The following is a 22,052-nucleotide window of genomic DNA, read 5'->3' as shown; positions in this document are numbered from 1 at the left end:
TTAAGAAAGGATTTTACCAGAAGTTGCTAAGGTCTTCTTCAGTCTAGCCATGCACTTCAGTTCCAGACTTCTGTGACTGGTGCAGTGGAAAGGACATTGGTTCACTCCATACCCTATTCCACAAATAGTAGATTTCCTGTTATTCCTACGCTGCTGTTAGTGTTGGCAATTGAAAATTACAATTCTGCCTTGTCTCAAGTCTTTGAAAGCCGAGACACCAACTTGGGGACATCTAATGAGCTGAGACAAATGTGGCAAAGTTTTAAAATAAGAATTCCGGCAAAAACTCTTTGACCTTCCCCATGGGATCTCTTTCTCTCGTTTTAAACCACTTAAATAGCCCCAGGTAAAGGCCACTCAAAAAAGTCACCTTAAATAAAAATGAGGTTCATGGGCATTCCCACAAAATTTCCTACATAAAGAACAGGTGCAAAACAGGACTGTTGTATGTACCTGTTTTTGTAGCCAAGATGAAGGCAACTTCCTCACCTACCTCAAGCACCATCAATGTTTTGTGTAGGTGGGAATGAGAATGACCTGCTCTTGTGCCCTGGAAGAACCATAAGAACTTATCTTTGGATGACTGAATCTTTTACAAAGGTTTTTGTACAACACTTTAAGATGAAGTCAGCTGCTGGAGACCAAACATGGGAACAATATTAAAACCATGGATGAATGAAAGAATTAAAATATTTCCTCAAATAAACAGGTCTCCAAAAAATCATAAGGCTCAATATACCAATTTTTTTGTGCAATTGAAGAAGAGACAGACCTGATATGTTTATCAAAAGGAAATTTGCAATGAAGGATGACACCTGGAATTTTAAATGAGTTAAAGAATTATGTACTGTACTCTCAATAAAAAGATCTGGCTGTAGGTATCCAATGTCCTAGATCTAGTAGCAATCATACCAGAGTTTTAATAGGGTTTAACTCCATCTGTCTAAATTTGTACCATGAACTAATTATCTCTTTTCAAGTGATTCAGCAAACCACAGGTCTATACCCAAGAGATGGGGCTAGTGCAAAGAGAGCAGCATCACCTGCATCAGCAAGAAGTTTGTTTTTAAAGGCCATATCATGTGTAATTCAAGTAAAATATAAAAGTAATGGTTCAACAACACTATCTTAAGGAGCACCAAAATTAAACTCATGAAGTTACTATAATGCCCATCAACAACTATTTGCATTCTTAACGTTAGTTTAAGATTCAATAATAATAATAATACTTAGAAACGGTCCACTGACTTCCATCTGTTAAGTTGAAAATTAGACCATCATGATTAACATGGCCAAGTGCAGCACTAAAGTCAAGACCAATCCTAAGAACTTCATGACCAGAATCTATGGATTTCTGTTCAACACTAGAAACTGAAAGAAGAGCAACACAAGCACTTGGGTCCTAGTTAAAGCCAGACTGCAAACTAGGAAACTAGGGAACAGATAATTACTTTCATCATAGAAGTTCAGGCCTTTTTGCCTACAGACAATCAAAACATCAGATATGGGAGTTATAGAAATTAAGTGGTAATAAGCAGGGCTACAGCTTCCTAACCACATTTACCTAATGGAGTAACATTACCAGTTCTATAACAAGTGCAAAATGATGCCATCCTGGATAAATAACTTCAAAATAACAGATAGCTTTGGAGCTACGTAATAAGTAATTTGCTGCTTTCATACAAAACTGAAAATATTTGCTTCTACATTTCCATAATCATGAAGGTTGAGTAAAATATTCTTAATTTCACAGGACTGAGATGTTAAACTTGTCAGTTTACATTCAGGAAAAGAATGAAGCACACTGAGTTTCTCATGGCTCTGCTTACTATCAAAAACTTCAGACAAAACGGCTGCCTTTTCCTATGGACTGGTAGTGACTTTCCTAAGAGAGGGTGTATTTAGGGAGCTGCTGACTGAATAATTAGGATACCAACATATACAAGCTTGTGTTAACTCAATATCCCAGGTGAACTTGCCTATCCTGGCACCATTTAAATATTTACCATACTGCAAAAGCTGCACAAGGCCACTTTTAAAAGTAAATGAAACCTCAGCCTTCTTGTTCTGTTAGTAAAAAGATACTTAGAGCTCCACCTGCTTTCATAAAAGCACTGTAGTTTCTATCTCCTTAATGAGCATTGTGCTAGTCTTATATAGATATTAGTGTGTCAAATTCTAAAACTGGTCCATTATCACAAAAAGAGGATACAGTAAAGTGTTTTAGGATCATAGTTTAAGGTATACAGTATTTGGTGTTTGAACTAGTAAAATAGGCAATTATAAGCATTTATAGGATGATAGTTTAAGGTATGTTTGGTGTTTGAACTATGTATTAAAATAGGCAGTTATAAACATTTTTAGAGGGTTCTCAAGAATTTGAGAATCTTAGTTGTTACTGGGCAGTTGTGGTCCCTAACCACTGTGAATATCAGGGGTCCACTGTATAGCTTTCCACTAAGGTTCCATTTCTTGTAACTGACTCCACTGGTTTGCACTGTAGAGTAGACTCAATGAAATTTGCATCTGTACTAATAACTTTCTGAATACAGTAAAGGTACTGTATGCCTGTTGTGTAGGCAGGCAAGTGAATCCATGACCTCTCTTTTCTATAAAGCATTTGTTTATTATAAAACCATTAAAATTTGCAATAAAATTATGATTCTAATAGACGACTCACAATAAGCTTTGCTGTGAGGCTTTCAGAAGCATTTTCTGACAGTACCTTTTTTTGCCATCTCTGTTGGGCTGGGCACTGATTAAGTTTCTAATTCATTCCTGGATTCCATAAAAAGAGGCAAGTCCTTATGGAAGATACTGTATGCTTTCATCATACAATCCTCCCAGGTTGTTTTCAACAGGTGGGTAATACTTAACAGCAAAATGGATCCAGGTTGAAATTGTCTGCTCCTCTCCCATGAGTGACTGGAGGTCCTTTCCATCCCTAGGCAAGGGCAGGTTGATTCATAAATACTGTTTCTATGACATTTTGTCTTAATCACTGATTCTTTGTCATGGAAAGTATATCACCTCTTTTCAGTCTGCTTATCTCTCCTACTATAAGAAGTAGAATGTCCAGAAAAAATATCCACTTCTTATACTCTCTTCTACCACCAGAATTCGGTATGGCATTTCATGATTTGTGAAATTGCATGTTCTACCTAACTAGAGTTCTTTTAACTCACCTTGGCAGAGGTCAGGAAATGATACAATTGGGAAAAAATAAAGTTCACCTTGTGTGTCATTTCCTCTTAGCTCGAAAAAATATTGATAATCTCACGTCAGTGAAGCAACAGAAAACTGACTGGTGACTGACATCTTAACTGGTAACCTGGCTAACTATGAATGGAAATTGACTATTTTTAATTAGCTAATCTATTACTGTATACAGGTAGTCACCCATTATAGTCATGAAATACTTTATCTTCTTACTGTTAGTATTCACCTTCTTGGTGAGGTCTGGGAAAATGACTCACATATTCAATTATTTTTTGCATGATGCTTCCTGAAAATCATGAAGTATCAGTGCTTCACTGTCGCTACCTTACTGAAACTGCTAGGGTTTTGTCTCTGAGTACATATTAAACTTTAACAATGGTGGTACCAAAGAATGTCATGGTTGCCAACAATCTCGACACTAACAGCAATTAGAGACTCGACATCGATAAAAATAAGTTTACTCCATCTGACACCAGATGGTATGCATTCAGAAGAAGCACATAAAGACTTCATGAACTGAAACAATTCATAAATAATGGGATTTACAATCTAAAAGTGGACAGGACTAACATACCAAAAATAATCAACAAAAACATGGCACATATCAAAATCAAATAAACAGAGCAACTCTACATTCATGAGGTGTTTCAAACGATTCTAACATAGGAAGTAAAAACAGCAGGCTTGGTGCAAAAATATTTGTTTACTGTAGTTTGGAAATTAAAAAAAGATACCAACTTATCTTTGCAAAGGCCTGCCAGCATTATCTTTGGTGTGAAACTTGTGCTTATTGACTAAAAGCCAATTGAGTAACTGACTGAGTTTGTCCTTCTTTAAAACTTCATAATCCTTTCTGACCACCTTGTCCATGCTTATGTTCAAATCATACTCAACCTGTAAAACACATTAATTTTTATAAATGTTTCTTGTACAATTTCACTGTGATAATTTTCTCATCATCGTTTTTCACTAATTCTGTCTTCTTTTTACAGATTGTTGTTTATGTTGTGATGTTTGATTACAGTTGTGGATATAGTTGAGTGATGATTAACGAGTTTTTCTAAGATATATTAATTTAGCTATTGTACTAAAATGAAGTTTTTTAAACTAACAGAGGAGGTAAGCTAAATTAAAGAATATTAATTTGGGTAATGCAGGTTTCGTGGCTTTAAATTTGAGACATTTTAAATACAAACCATAATGATGATGGTGGTAAAGGGACATGATCATATAGAAGGATTACAGCTAGTGGTGATTAAATGTTCCCCACCTGTTATGCCATTAGGTCTTCTGAACTACCCATGTGAAACCATTTAGATATAACTTGTGCATTTCTGGATCGGGTCCCATGTCAGCCGGTGAAAAAGTCCATTCAGCACTTATTTCTAGGTAATTCCGTTGCTAGATACCAGAGAAAGCTAAATGAAATGCTGGAGTTACTACCCCCAGAGCGAGCTCCACAAGATGGAGTCGTGTATGGAAAAGGGTGAACTACAAAACACGGAACCTTATCCTATAGAGATCCCAAAGTCAAAAGTCCCACAGGGAGGTGCCGTTACAAACCCATGCACCACTCATGGACAGCACACAAAACACCGCTTAGCCGCATTCCATTTCAGCAAGCACCTACGGTCACGTTTTTTCACTGGTTGTGCTTTTAATCTTGTGCCTTTTTGCATCATTATGGCTTCCTCACAAGGTCTTTCGTCACCTAAGTTGAGTACCAGTATTTCGTTTTTTTAGTTGAGGCGATTGAGGCCTTATTTCCTTTAGTTTAATAATTAAAGGGATTTATAACGCCCGCCTCGATCTCCTCTCGCGCCTCACGTGACCTCCATGCGTGGTTCGTGATCTTGGGTCGCCTCTGTTTTTCGATCTTTCTCACGGTTCCTCTTCGTGTTTAGGATAATTTTCCTTTTCATGAGGTCTAATTAGTGATTTTGATTGATTAACATTTGTTTCCCCTTGCTTCGAGATGAGGGCTGGTGTTATAAGGTTTTCAATATTGTATAGTTATTTTGTTTATGTATATTTTTCATATTGTCATGTTAATTTTAAGCTAACATCAGTTTCATTTGTACATTATTGTTGTTGTTACTAGTGATTAAAAAATTTCTTTTTGGACCTTCGGTCTTCTGTTCCCCTTAGAATTATTATCTCTTTAGTTTAAGAATGATATTTATTTCTCTGTTAATTTTTCACCGGCTGACACGGGACCCGATCCAGAAAAGGGATTTTGTGAAGGAAAAATCTATTTCTGGAGGGGACCGTGTCACCCGGTGACCCACCTCCATCATGTGTCATGTCCCTCCCATAGTAAACATCATTCTGGTGGGGTGATGCTTTCATGGAATGCGGCTAGCGGTGTTTGTGTGCTGTCCGCGAGTGGTGCATGGGTTTGTAATGGCACCGCCCTGTGGGACTTTTGACTTTGGGATCTCTATAGGATAAGGTTCCGTGTTTTTATAGTTCACCCTTTTCCATACACGACTCCATCTTGTGGAGCTCGCTCTGGGGTAGTAACTCCAGCATTTCATTTAGCTTTCTCTGGTATCTAGCAACGGAATTACCTAGAAATAAGTGCTGAATGGACTTTTTCACGTGGGTGACACGGTCCCCTCTCCAGAAATAGATTTTTCCTTCACAAAATCCCTTTTTATATTTTGTTACCCAAGAATTTCTGTTCTGCTGTTTCTCAGTTTGTGTGTCGGGTGGTTGTGATGTGCTGAAGATAAATTTTTATTAACGAAAAATATTGTGCTCTCTCTTCTTGGAGACCGCCTTGGATCTGATGACTCAGAAGATATTCAGAATAGTGAAAACACCATAGTGCTGTGACATGATAGATATCCCATGAAGATCACCAAACATGACTGGTCTTGATGTTAGAGAATTGTTCTGACATATTATGAAGAAAAGCAAATACAGATTTCAATGCTGTTATCAGTTCATTATCAGTTCATAATGTGTTTTTTTTTATGTAAACAAAGTGAATTCTACATGAAAGTGGCATTTGCTCATTTTGTAAAGGTTTTTGTATAAAACAGCATTTTATACACGTAATAAGTGTAACGGTTAAGTTTAGCATGAGGTTTTTTATAAGTACGTGGGCGTGAATGTTTGTGATGTATGCGTGTGTAAAGCGCTAGATGCTTACCTCGTCTTACTTCAAGTGACCCTCTGCTAGTAATTAAAATACCAAAACATCATAATACATTTTTATTTGACTTTTTCCAACCCAAAACTGGATGGCATTATAATTTCAGGTTTGCAATGATATATGAATCAGCTCCAGGAGGGAAAGGCATTTAGGTCTACATTCCAACCAGGAAGCTAACAATCAAGAGATAGTGGTAATAATCTAAAAAAAAAAAAAAAAAAATAGGAACAGAATTGTTAGACAGGTATCCCTACCTAACTAAAACAGTTGAACACCTTGTAACATTGTTTTACGTGGTAGGCAGTTACTTTTATGAAAGTGTTAACATCACCATTTTGTAGGGAAATTATATATTGCCATGAGTATTCATCAAAAATGAATGCCCTTAGTCCTCTACCATTTCAAATAACTAAAATATCAAGCAGGCCACATAAGAAACAAGCAGGACTCGTTGAGCCACTCCAAGTGAAATGACCAATTTGACACATCTCTCTCCTCCTTAATGACCTCTCCATTGTATCCTTTTCTGCCAAACCCTTTTGCCGACTTGCTTTCTATATTCCAGGCAGAAGTGAAAACAAGGACTGAACACCTGCACCAAGACGCCCGACTAACAGGAACGCTTCTCAACCCACACTAGAAAATGTGGCAAATGGAAGACATATAAGAAGGCAGGTCAGGGGTCAAATCTCAGTTTGTTACCGACATCACTGGAAGGCAGACTCTTGTCGGTTGGCTCCCCGCCAATCCCCTCTACAGAGAAGCACTCTGTCTTTGTTGCCCAGAAGCCCAGGTCTTACCAGTGCCTATTGTTGAAGACCACATTAATGGAGATTCAAGCTGGCCTCATACTCAAGACACCTTGTCCTGAGGATCAAAGGTCCTGTGTGGATTTGGAAAGTTATTTCAGCAACACATTCTTTTACTGTATTTCTTGCTGCTCATTTTCATCCCCTTGCAATCCTCTTAAAAGGCCTAAACGGTGTTGTGTAAATCACTTGTGTAAAGTAAATCGTATCACTCCCAAGTTTGCATTTTACTTTATTTTGAACGACTCCTCTCTAAGCTTTCAGCATCCAGTTAAACGTTATTCATTTGCTGTAGCAATCAGAATGATTGTGTGTTTTTTGTATCGCAGAATAAGTGTCTGCACTGTTGTGTTACTTGTCTGTCCCACGGTGCCTTCCCTTTTCATCAATCAACTTTGAGATTTCCTCTGGATATAATTGGGATAATTGTGGAAATTTACCTGTTTATGCAACATAACTTGCATTGTCCTTCTTAATTTTAATGTATTCTTAGAGATTCTCTGAGTTTAACCTGGATGTTTGTGGCACCCTTACTTTTTAAACTAACATAATCACAGTGACAAGGAGCCAGAGCGTAGAGCTCCCTTGTATTCTCCTTCTGATTTATGTAATTATAATTCAAGTGAAACATTGATTTTCTCTTAAGCCCCAAGTAAGCTAACTTGTAACCATCTTTAATTCTTATCACAAATATGATTCCATATTGATGCAGACACATCTCAGGTAAGAGAACACACCAGGTAACCCTGTCATATTTGTGAGAATATATATATATATATATATATATATATATATATATATATATATATATATATATACAGGCAGTCCTCAGTTTATTTAATGGGGTTCCATTTTTACGCTGTGTAAACCGAAAAACGTTGTAAACCGAAAAATCGTCAAAATCATCAAAAATCCTAAGAAAACCTTACTTTTAATGCTTTGGTGTATTGGAAAACGATGTAAACTGCATTTTTATTCATCAAAGAAACCTCAAAATTTTGATTTTTCTGCCGTTTTGGAGCCATAGTTCCTCTGTCAGATCAGCGTCACGACGCTGCCGTCGTAACCCTGGAACATGCGTCATAAACCGGGAAATAATTTTTTGATGAATATATTTGAAAAGCGTTGTAACTCGAACGTCAGAAGTCGGACCCGCCGTAAACAGAGGGACTGCCTGTATATATATATATATATATATATATATATATATATATATATATATATATATATATATATATATATTATATATATGTATATATATATATATATATATATATCTATATATATATATATATACAGAAGGACAGGGTGACAAGGAGATAGCCGGTCATCAAAAGGTGATACATTTATTGTCGACGTTTCATTAACAACATAGTTACATCATCAAGGCTAAAGAGAAAACAACACAAATTAAAAACACATGGAATATAATTTTGACTTTAAGAGTCTCAACAAGTTATACCAAACTTACATTAAAACAAAACAAGATTTATGAAGCACCTGCTAGACTAAAGGCTGAAGGCTTTATGATTCGGAATGGAGGAGAAGCAGCGAAGAAAAACGGCTCAAGCCAGAAACAACTGTATAGAGGTGGTGTGATTGTTCAATTTGGGCACTAACTGCTTAATAAATAATGACTCTAAGATAAGCAGTTCGTGTAAACGGCTTGTTTGGCCCAAGACAGAGAAGTCAGAATAGTTAATGCTGGTGTTACAAATTTTTGTGTGATTTCTGATATTAGAAAATTGGGATTGGACAATCTGCAGCCAGTACGATGGCTGGCACCATTATGTGAATCAGCTCTGACCTTGAGCAATCGCTAGTCGAACCTCGTAAGTCCCCAAATTACATCTGGGGCAAGTATATTTATATACGACTGAGGATTGCAATAATGGGCAGATTTTGTCTTTAAATTTAAAAAATGATCCTATTGTAAGGATTTTTGGAATTAAAATAACTTGCAACATATTAAAGTGTTTTCAATTGCAGACTTGAGATTCCTTCTAGATTTGTCATCTTGGATGTATGGAATACTGGCATACAGTTTCTTTCGTGGAACAGTGCTTATGGAAGGGGAGTCTGATAGTTTCTTATTTAGAAAAATCTTGCAATGTCTGAAGATAACGTGTGAGGGAAACCAGTTATCGGTAAAATATTTATACAAGAACAATATTTCCTTATGATATGAATCCCAGGAAGAGGTTAGAGTGCAAGCCCGATGAAGCAAGGTAAAAACTGAATTGAGTTTAAAATTACAAAACAAGCACTATAAAAGTTTGAACCCAGACCTGAGAAAGTCTTTTTCAAAAACGGGAAGTGTTAAAACTATTACCATGTCGAAACACCAAAACATCCAAAATGGCAATCGATCATTTTCCTCCCTCTCTAATGTAAACTTGATATTCGGATGTAATTCATTAATGTACGAGAGGAACTGGTCAGCATGGAAAGCTGATTTAAAGAGAACAAAGGTGTCATCAACAAACCGTTTATACACAAGAGGATAAAAACTAAGGGGGCAATTTTCCAACATGTCCTCCTCCAGGAGCACATAAAAATATTGGAAAATGTAGGACCGAGGGGTGATCCCATTGCCATACCGTCAACCTGTTTGTACAAATAATCATTAAAAATAAAGGCAGTGTCCAGCACTGCTAACTGCAACAATTTCTTAAAATAGCAACGATCATAGTTAAAATAAGTATCACTGGGTTCAATAAAAAATTTTATCTAAAATAACCTCGATTGTTTCTTCTACTGGGACATTTGTGAATAAGGATTCCACATCGTAACTGGTCATATACAAGTCAGAGTCTTGACATAAAACATATGATTTAAATTCTTCAGAGTTTTTTTAAGGTATGTTGATTAGAAGTAAACGGCTCAAGCATAGGAACTAGGTATTTGGCTAGTTTATAATTGGGAGCATGAATTGATGACAGTATTGGTCTCAATGGGGGTTCCCTCTTTGTGTGTTTTAGGTAGACCATAAAGGACTCCAAAGGATGTACCTGAGCAATATAAATCTTCGTAGGTGTCTTTGTTAATGATGTTCTTAGTATTAAGTTCTTTTTAAAATCTATTGATTCTGTCTTCAACTTTAAATATATGTTTACATTCAGGTTTACCAATTTTCTGAAACTTGCTTTCATCGCTCAGAAGAGATTCCATTTTATTTATATAATCTTCTTTGTTCAAGATGACAGTGCCCTTACCCTTTATCAGGTTTAGTAATTATCAAGTTTTTCATTTTTTGCCAGATTTTTCAGAATATCTAGGTCAGTTTCTTAAAGAAAGGTGTCCAATTGGTAGTCAATTTCTAAATGCCTGTTGAGTGATATCTGATAGTTGTGACTGTAATTTACCAATATCAGTATTAAAGGCTGATTTTTAACCTATGAAATAAAGATTCTAAAGGCAGAAAAAACCTGTTGTAGTTTGGTTTGTAACAAGGCATGCAGAAGTCCAGTCCAAGAGATAATAAGAATTCTTCTTGTTTTGAAAGTACATGAGAGGATATGGTTAAAATGAGGAAGAACAACACCAAGATTTTGCAGTTTTATACTATGGCATCGTTGAATGCTGGTAATATAGTCAGAAATATTTTTGTTAAAAAGAATTTGAAAAATAATAAAATCAATAAAAGATAAGGTGCTACGAACACGTTGAAATAAACCTTGTACAGTGGATAAATGTTTAGTTACATTGAAGTTTTTTGTATTAATTTCCATGTTTAATAATTTGTTGGTGGCATCAGCATAAAATTCAGTTTGGTACAGAGAGGCACGATACAGTTTAAACTTAATAAAATTCGGGATGATCTTGTTGAGTTGGCAGTAATGTAGAAAATCCAGGTCCAATTTAGCTTTTTCAAGTTTTTTCGTGGTCGTCTCCAAGGATCTGCATAGGGACAATACATCTGCGCCATAACGGTTGCGGACTAATTGGTGGAAATGTGTGAATCCTCTGGAGCGCACCCGGACTATGATCGTTGCTATTTTAAGAAATGGTTGCAGTTAGCAGTGCTGACACTGCCTTTATTTTTAATGATTGTTTGTACAAACAGGTTGACGGTATGGCAATGGGATCACCCCCGGTCCCTCGTTTTTTCAATATTTTTATGCTCCTGGAGGAGGACATGTTGGAAAATTGCCCTTGGTTTTTATCCTCTTGTGTATAAACGGTTTGTTGATGACACCTTTGTTCTCTTTAAATCAGCTTTCCATGCTGACCAGTTCCTCTCGTGCATTAATGAATTACATCCGAATATCAAGTTTACATTAGAGAGGGAGGAAAACGATCGATTGCCATTTTTGGATGTTTTGGTGTTTCGACATGGTAATAGTTTTAACACTTCCGTTTTTCAGAAAAAGACTTTCTCAGGTCTGGGTTCAAAACTTATAGTGCTTGTTTTTATCATTTTAAACTCAATTCAATTTTTACCTTGCTTCATCGGGCTTACACTCTAACCTCTTCCTGGGATTCATATCATAAAGAAATTTTGTTCTTTGTATAAATATTTTACCGATAACTGGTTTCCCTCACATGTTTTCTTCAGACATTGCAAGAATTTTCTAAATAAGAAACTATCAGACTCCTTCCATAAGCACTGTTCCACTAAAGAAACTGTATGCCAGTATTCCATACATCCAAGATGACAAATTTAGAAGGAATCTCAAGTCTGCAATTGAAAAACACTTAATATGTTGCAAGTTATTTTAATTCCAAAAATCCCCCTTACAATAGGATCACTTTTAAATTTAAAGACAAAATGCCCATTATTGCAATCCTCAGTCGTATATAAATATACTTGCCCCAGATGTAATTTGGGGACTTACGTAGGTTCGACTAGCGATTGCTCAAGGTCAGAGCTGATTCATAATGGTGTCAGCCATCGTACTGGCTGCAGATTGTCCAACCCGAATTTTCTAATATCAGAAATCACACAAAAATTTGTAACACCAGCATTAACTATTCTGACTTCTCTGTCTTGGGCCAAACAAATACACGAACTGCTTATCTTAGAGCCATTATTTATTAAGCAGTTAGTGCCCAAATTGAACAATCACACCACCTCTATACAGTTGTTTCTGGTTTGAGCCGTTTTCTTCGCTGCTTCTCCCTCCTTTCCGAATCATAAAGCCTTCAGCCTTTAGTTCAGCAGGTGCTTCTTAAATCTTGTTTTGTTTTAATGTAAGTTTGGTATAATTTGTTGAGACTCTTAAAGTCAAAGTTATATTCCATGTGTTTTTAATTTGTGTTGTTTTCTCTTTTAGCCTTGATGATGTAACTATGTTGTTACGAAACGCGTCGGCAATAAATGTATCACCTTTGATGACCGGCTATCTCCTTTGTCACCCTGTCTTCTGTGTGTTGTGGCCCTTATAGCCCAACGTATTCTGTCTTATATATATATATATATATATATATATATATATATATATATATATATATATATATATATATATATATATATATATATATATATATATATATATATATATATATATACTAGTGGACCAACTCCAGTGCTGCCCAGGAAAACTTTTGAAGGAATCAGATCATGAATAACTTTCCTTTTCACGGACTACCATCGTTAGTGCTACAATTCTTCACTTTATGACTTACGGTAAAAACAAATTTATCACTATTATTATTATTATTATTACAGTATTATTATTAATTATTATTATTAATGATAATTTTTATTATTATTATTATTTCCTTCTTCTCCTTCTTTCTTAAATAACCAACCTTCTTCCTCCTCCTCCTTCCCCGCAGAACCAACCTTCTTTCTTATCCTTCATCCTCCTTCTTCCTCGCTAATACAATCTTCTTCCCCCTTCTTCTTCCCTGCAAATCCAACCTTCTTCCTCCTAGTTCTTCATCGCAAATCCAACCTTCTTCCTCCTCTTTCTTCCTTTGCAAATCCAACCTTCTTCCTTCTTCTTCCTCGCAAATCCAATCTTTTCCTCCCTCTACTTCCTCACATATCCATTCAGAGGAAATCCATCCTTATGACACAGATCTCCCCTACCCCCTCCTGATCTACTACCGACCATTGTGAATACCAAGTACAGTATGTATATTTATATATACATATATATATATATATATATATATATATATATATATATATATTGACATATATATATATATACATATATATATATATATATATATACATATATATATACATATATATATATACACATATATATATACATAGTATATATATATATATATATATATATATATATATATGAGATATATATATATATATATATATATATATATATATATATATCCACCTCACCAGCACACATTTGGACCATAAACTCCAGTTCTGTATTCGATTTCCTTATGTGCATGACACTTCTTTCTTACCTCACTTAAGGAGAATTTTAGTTAATTATTTTCCGGTGGTTGATGTGTTTGCTTGTTTAGCAAACCCTAGGACTATTACAGGTCATAAAAGAGAGATCACTCTCTAATGCAGTCCGGTGTTGTTTCTGATTGTACTAACAATGATACAATAGGCAAGATTTGTTGGCAATACGCGCCACCGTTAAGGTGAGATGATGCCTATATGGGCATTAGTTTCAAAGAGGTATAAACTATACAACCCAGAACTATCTAACATTAGGAATCATGGGAAATTTTTGTAAAAATAATATAAATTATAAGGATTTCAAGATATTATTATCAAGTCCATATGAGCACCACCTACCAATATTAGAATCTCTAGCCATAAAGAAACTAGTTCCCACCTAAACAAATCCACTCTTCATCTGTTCCCTGTATATAGCTTAAATCCACGCCCTTCTTGTTATTGTTTACTTTCGGTACATTCTTCCATACAGCAACTGAACCTGCTGAGACAAGGTGTTTTTTTAACTACTCTTAACTTTAAATATGTTTCTTTTTTTTTGTAGGGTAATTTTTATTTCAAAGTTGTATCTTGCTTTGTTCTGCTTTATTCAATGTTTTGCGTGTCAACAAGAAATAATTTGTTATGCGGTATTCTTTACTAGTTTTTATCTTTCATTTTAGCCTGGATGATGAGACATTGGTCTCGAAACGTTGCAATAAGAATAAAGTGAATTATGTTTCATGCTGTCTTCTTCTACGCCTTCTGGATATATATATATATATATATATATGTATATATATATATATATATATATATATATATATATATATATATATATATATATATATATATATATATATATGTATATATATATATAATTACTCTGAGGAGAAAATGTGATACATGCCAGTCCTTCGAAGGTTTATGGCATCCATCTCTGGGTCATCCTTTACTGATGCAAATATATCTGCATGAGCGTTGCATATGTTCATTCTGTGATCTTCTTCAGGACTATAATTTTCACCCATACACTCTGTCGATGATGGAATTACCTGTTCTCGATTTGTGAATGGAAAACCTATCAAATGTGTTTTGCTGTCGCCTTTTAGCATCCAGAGTTTGGAGGTCCTTGACACCAACTTGGGAGTTGGTCACCTCTTTTGAGTTCTTAGTTTTCTGTAAAAGAAAGCTATTGAGATGGCTACTTGCCTGTCCGTCCGCACTTTTTCTGTCAGCCTTCAGATCTTAAAAATTACTGAGGCTAGAGGTCTGCAAATTGGTATGTTGATCATCCACCCTCCAATTAATTATCAAACATATCATATTGCAGCCCTCACGTTTTTATTTTATTTAAGGTTAAAATTATCCATGATCGTGCGTCTGGTACTGCTATAGGTGCCAACAACACAGTCTACCACTGGGACGTGGCCGAAAGTTTCGCATATACAGAAAACTCGATTGCTCCGAAGAAACTTCGGCGCATTATTTACTTGCATCAGTTCTGCTTCATTCTGCAGAACTCGGGGAGGTTTTTAGAAAGTTGAAAGGACTTCTCTACCACACAAATAGCATGCTATACTACCAAGGAGGAAAAAAAAAAAACATTACTTTGTATATCCATTTTGGGGAAAACATAGTTGATGTCGATATTCTTTCTCCAAATGAGAATAGACAATTTCTTCAGGAATTCTGATATCTGATAACTGTTGAAGCAGTAGAATAATATTCCTGGATGCACTCATTCCCAAACTCTTTCCCTGGCAAATGCTGAAGGATTATCAACAACAATCTTTCATTAACTCGCTTAGTCATACTTCTTTATAAAATATTGTAATGAAACAGTTTTGTATTGCATACAGTAATTCTCTCTTTTTTGCAATTATCGAAATAATTTATGTTATAAAAATGGCAACCGAGCCCCTTCCCCTAGAAATTGTTCAAGAGCATCATGAGAGCTCACCTAATTTCCTTTGTTTTCTGAAGTATTTGTTCAACCTTTCTTAGAGTAATCACGGATAAATACGTTTCAACATTAACTGCAAAATTGATATTCCCTTTAATTATAATTTGAGAGCACTTCAGTGGCAAGGTTAAAAGAGACAGTCTTCGGTTAATTGCTCATTTTTCATCAAACTTTTACTTCTTTCATTGAGCCGGAAAAAAATAGTGGGAATTAGCCGTTTTCCAAGGTTAAGGTGAACAAAACATGTTTAACAAAGAAAAAGATTTAGTTATATTGTTGATTTAGTTTTTGCATGAAAAAAATCAAAGGCATAGCGAATATCCATTCAAACTGAGCGCAATAACTCCCTGACACCTTATCTCAACCCACAAAGGCAGAGGGTATAATATTGGTCAGCATAAAAACATTTCACTATAGTGTGAATTATTTCTGAGGGCAAAAGGATTCGATATGATTGGTTATCTGTGGCTTTGTCAGTGCAACACTATATATACCGGTATATATATATCTATCCGGGTTTTTCGAAATTAGAGCCCCCCTCCCTCCACAGAACAAATGGAAAGTTATGAAGCTTTCTCTGCAGCAGTCACTCAAGTAATATATTTCAAGTTTCTATTAAGTTATTTTCATTCTTATATTTTTGTATTTTCAGACTGAGGATTAGTTAATACAGCCATGGCTAATGACTCGAGGAAATCAGATGGATTGAACAAACTGGCTATAACTCAGAGAGGCACAGATGCTAAAACATCCTTTCATTTCAGGTCTCCTGGGTAGCACAAAAGAGATGAACTTTGTTAAGCAAACTGAATAAGAATCGTCACTGCAGAGTGAGAATCTTGGAAGGCCTTAAAGTCCTTTTTCATGAGCCAAACATCATAGCTGAGGCAGCGTGAACCAGCCTTGCAACTGGCGCTTTAACTGAAACACAAAAAAGGGAAAGTGGAGTTATAGTGCTGTATATCATGAGTTGAAAAACTGGTATCGCTTCATTTCATGTTATCATGCAAGCCCAACATCACTCAGCAACAGAGAGAAGACTGCATGGTTTGTGGTTCATTTCTCAAAGATTGATGAAGGTGACTCTCTCCATGTTGGCCAGCATCAGATGAATTCTTCAGTTTACTCAGCCAGAAGTTGAAACCATAAAATGACAACATTTAGCATGCAAAGTTGATGATATCAGCAATGATGTGCGCTCATCCTGCCAGAAATTTCCTGAATGTTTAATCTTTTCTGTCGCAGCCAAACGGTTATGTGGACTTCATCAAAGAAAAAGACAGTCATGGAATGGTGAATACTTCAGAGAAACTGTAGCTACTGGTGGAGTATTTCCTTTCCCTCTAAAGATCCCAGAAAATGTGTTTCGAAGGTCACATTTTTGCATGATAAGGCACCATGTTTCAAGGCTTTCAGACATAGAGCTACTTCAAAACAGTGGTATGCATTTTCTCGTCAAGTGAATTTCCAGGTAGCGCTCGACCTTAATGTGTGTGGAAAACTTTGCAGCATCTTAAAGGACTGTTGAAGCAAGCACAGTGAACTATGATGGTATACCAAGCCTGGACGATCTGCAAGAGAGATGACCAAAGTCCTCAGGGAATGGAGTTTGAGGTCTGCTTTCTTGCGATTTGCCGAAATCATACCTCAAGAACGCGAGGTCATGTATAGGCAGATGGAGGCCACAAAATATATTAAATAATTATAGAAACTTGAATAAGTGCCTGTTCTGAATTACTTTATTTTACCATACTAATGTAGTTTATGCTGTAGAGGGGGCGGCTATAATTTCCACACTTTGTATCAAATACAAGGGTTACTTAAACCCTAGAATAACTTAACCATTTAGATGGTCAAATTCTTTTTTCCAAAATGATTTGAATAATTTTAAAGAACTGAGACATGATGAACTGGTAATAACTAGAATAGACACCTGGAAAATATGGTAATCTTAAACAAACAGGAATATGTACAGAAAATGGAAAGAATTTTGGGAGACGAAACAAAGTTTCCAAAAATAGGATAACTTCAGTGTTCTACTATTTTTAAAGTCAAGGATCAAATAAATAAATTTTTAAAAGTTTAAAAGACCGAAATATTATAAGTACTGATACCTATGAATCCTTATACAGCACAGGTGCTACTTATGGAATAATGCATGGATTATCAAAATTCATAAAGAAGGTATCCCAATGAGACCTATACTTACATCATACACTCCTAATTGCAAACTGGCTAAATTTTTTGTCCCATTTCTAGCACCCTTAACTATCAATAATTATAGTATTAAAAACTCTGATACTTTTAAAGAAATATCATATCACAAGACTCAGATCTTTTATGCTAGTTTAGATGTGGGAGTCACTTTTACTAATATCCCTGGGGAAGAAACAAAATTATATTAGCTTTAGACTGAATTTTTCCTAACCCAGATACTATTTTTAATATTTTAAAATCACGGATTTTAAAAAGACTGTTGCACTATCGCTGGACACATTTCATTTAATGGAAATGTAAGGTTCAAAGTATTGAATGGCCATGGGATCCCCATTAGGTCTCACTTTGCAAACATTTTTATGTGCCCTGGAGGAGCACCTACTGATGATTGCCTCTTTGGCTTGCCTCCGCTTCTTTTCACAGCAGCATATGTTGATGACACCTTCTGCTGCTTAGGAACAAAGACGAGTTGATGAATTTCTGAGCATGCCAACCAAATGCATCCAAACATAAAGTTTACAATCATGCCTGAAAGTAAAATAAACCATCTTCTTAGATATAATGGCTTGGGTATTGATGATCATTTTAATACCACGATTTTAGGAAAACTTTACTGGTCTGGGTTCTAATTTTTATGGTCATTGTTTCTTTAATCTTCAGTAAACTTTGTCTACCCTCTTCACAGGGCTTTTAGCTTACTTATCTGATTGGGAATGGTTTTCACGAGGAAATTTATCTACACCAATTATAATGATTTCAATCTGAAAGCTCTTTAGGAAATTTATTTGCTCAATATTTTATTAAATAATATTTTTTCAACCAAATTCAGAATACCAAGAGTACCTAAACTATCTTTCTATGCAAATTATTCCGCTTATCTACGATAAACATTTTTACAAGATTGACGACAGATAATAAACAAATATTTACCAGCTGTCAACAGAAACTAATACCTAATAATCCAATGACGATCAAGTCTATGTTTCAATATAAAGAAAGTCTGCACCCTTTGATGACCTCAGGAGTCATATACTCTGTTTAATTGCTTTAGATGTGACCTGGGGAAGTACGTGGGCTCCACTCGTAGGTTTTTAAAGATGAGATTAGACTCATTGTATGCGTAAGTTACCGAACGGGCGCTAAATTATCAAACTCCCCAATTTTCATGCATAAGAGACACGGAAAAAATGCAAATATAATATCAATTACAAAGGATTTCAAAATAATAGACAAAGCTCCGAATGACCACCAACTGTCAATACTAGAATCTCTTTTTATTAAACAACTAGTTCCCCAGTTAAATACTCAGTCCACGTCAACACCTCTATACCTCGTGAGTTTCCGTTTGGAACCAAAACGGACCTGAATGTCATCTCAGCTTTTGCCCTTCAGCACTATTTGGTATTCATTGTTCTTTTCTGCTATGTTTCTTTTTATACTTTTATGTAAAATTTTTTTTCTCGTTAAAATCTGAGTCTATTTTTAATTATGTTGTCTTTTTTAATTTATAGCTTTGAAAATGGGGACACATAATCCTGGAAACTTCAGCATAATAAAGTACAATGAAAAGGAAATACAAGGAATTTCTCCTCTCCCTAACCTCGATGTTATATATATATATATACATATATATATATATATATATATATATATATATATATGTTATATGGTATGAGGCATATATGTGTGTGTGTGTGTGTATATATATCTATATATAGATAGATATATATGGATATATATACATACATATGTGTATGATATAATATAATATATATACATATATATAAAACATGTAGCTACAATTGTCATTTATTATCTAATTCACTCAACTCAGAAGAATATACACTGTAAGGGGGAATTGTGTAATAAATTCTCTTCGTATATAAAAATAAGTGCCATATGTATGTGACAAAAATTATATACATATAGTATATAATATATATAATATATATATACATATATTTATATATGTACATATATATATAGATATCTTAAATTTTGCTTTGTAATTTCTGAGACAATCTTAGAATATATAAAAATATAAAGACGGAGTGAATAATTATGAGTCATTTCAGAAGCCTTTGAGTCAACCAGAGGGGCTCCAGTGCCGGCGATAATATCTTCGTCCTTCTCAGCCTAGATGCTCTGAGAGCCTGAATCCGCTTGGAAAGATTCGGAAGAAGTTTTGTTTGTAAATCGTCAATGATTTCACCCAGATACCGCAAAAACGCACTTGTTTAGTGAAAAATAAACAGAGAAGTGACAACATACGACGAAGAATTCAACAGACATGAAAAAATGAAGGATTTTGAGGGATTTTAGGAGTTTCCCCATGGAATTCCTTGGGTGCAGTTGCTCTCAGGTTCCAACTTCTTTAGACTTGTATGGCCCAGTGGGCGCGCCCTTGCCTTTCAATTGAAAGACCTGGGTTCGATCCTGATGCGAGTCAGAAATATATATATATATATATATATATATATATATATATATATATATATATATATATATATATATATATATATATATATGTATGTATATGCAGAAATTACATAAGTATTCTATTAAAAAGATCTTGTTTTAATCAGCAAACACTGCAGGATTTACAAACCTTGCTTAACAGAATGCATCATATTTCTAGTGAGATATTACTTAAAAAAACTTTAGCAAAACAGAAGTAATGGGCAGAGCTTGAATAAATGGAGAACTAAACGCAAGGTTGAGAAAAGATTTATGAGTTTAGTCTTTTCAAAATATATAAAAACAATGATACCCAGTAAAACTTCTCTTTAGATAAACTTAGTGAAGACTAAAGGGGCAAATCAGACAATGGGCAGGATGAGTCAGATTTGGCAATGAAATAGACTGACAATAAACTGCTACATATCCAACAGATTTTAAGTGACAAGAGAATAAAGCTTTTAGAGGAATATTAGGAGTCAGAAGGCAGGACTGAGATAAAAATGCTGCTAATGGGAAATGACAGATTTTCCATATGTAGGTTAGATTTCGATGTACGACGCGTCTTTGCACAATCTCTGAGAATAGTAAGCGATAAGTATCAGCTCACTACTTTGGTTACTAGAAGATTTGGAAGACTCCAGACCTACAAACACACACACACACACACACACACACACACACATATATATATATATATATATTATATATATATATATATATATATATATATATATATATATATATATATATATATATATATATATATACACACATAGTTGAGGCCCATTTTTACTATCTTAAAAGGATTATGAATAAACTTGGTGTTTAACAGCAAAGTTGGTAAAGAGACATAAGAAAACTGCAAGACAACAAACAAAGGATATGAGCAACCAAAACAAAGCCATTTTTGTCAAGCGAATGTCCCTCCGTCTTCCTCCTCTTGGCTGGCAGTCATCATCCCCAAAATATACTTTTCAGGAACTTTGAACAAAGAAAAGTTACTGTCATGACAAAGTTTATGACACCAAAGATTATCTTTCTCTGCCGTGGGTCTTTATGGCTTCCTTCCAGTGCTGGACGACCTTTTCCCTTTCTCCTTTTTTCTTTCTTCCTATTCCAACTATATACTGGTTATCTGGTAATAGTTCAATTTCTTTTTCATTTCTGCAGAGGTATCCGTGATTTCTTGGCTTTCCTAAAAGCCCTTCTGTAAATTCGCAGCGGTTCCATACTACCCGTGAAAAAAATATTCTGTGACCTGGAAATAAATTCGGGCAACAATAGCCTAACCACCTCACCCCCTTGAAATGGCTGGTCTGAGGCGCTTGAACAAACCGCAGTCAATCTACCAAATTATAGAGTCTAACATTCCAGCGCACACGTTGCCGCCATAAGGTGGGTTCATCATTTGAGTTCAACTTTATCTTTCGGAAAATGGACTTGTTATCCGTGTTTTTGCTTTGAGGGGAACAGCCGTGTGATATATTCATTCCAGAGATGGGTAGGATTACCTGACGCTTTAATTGATTCATTGACCTTGTTTTCAGGGTCTGATGTTTTCCAGAAAAAGTAAATAAAATTCGGTAGCAAGTATGTATTCCCGTCATCTGTCATATCAGATGCACCGATCGCCCTGGGCGGGAGAGGCGGCTATTGGTATACGATCGATATCTGGCCAACCACAACACGCGCGTTGCACGGAACAGAAGGCGGCCGAAATGACGTCACGGCAACAGGAATGTTGATTGCGTCACAGCTTTCTACATTCATCGCTCTACTTTCAGGCCGAGCATCTGTGATTGGTCGGCGCAAACAAAAATCGCGGGTGTATGTGTTGCGGTGCGGGCGGCG

General features: G+C 35.5%; 1 protein-coding gene and 1 pseudogene across 1 annotated transcript in view; both read right to left on the bottom strand.

The window, feature by feature from the left end:
- Positions 1-4,569, bottom strand: part of LOC136829210 (decapping and exoribonuclease protein-like) — a 35,387-nt pseudogene extending 30,818 nt beyond the window's left edge.
- The window catches only part of DNApol-alpha180 (DNA polymerase alpha catalytic subunit), a 309,561-nt gene that overhangs the window by 161,469 nt on the left and 126,040 nt on the right, over positions 1-22,052 (bottom strand). The window lies entirely within an intron of this gene.

Source organism: Macrobrachium rosenbergii, chromosome 44 (genome assembly GCF_040412425.1).
Source record: "Macrobrachium rosenbergii isolate ZJJX-2024 chromosome 44, ASM4041242v1, whole genome shotgun sequence".
Taxonomy (NCBI): domain Eukaryota; kingdom Metazoa; phylum Arthropoda; class Malacostraca; order Decapoda; family Palaemonidae; genus Macrobrachium; species Macrobrachium rosenbergii.
Note: the sequence above shows the minus strand (reverse complement) of the source record. Positions and strands in the feature narration are given on the sequence as shown.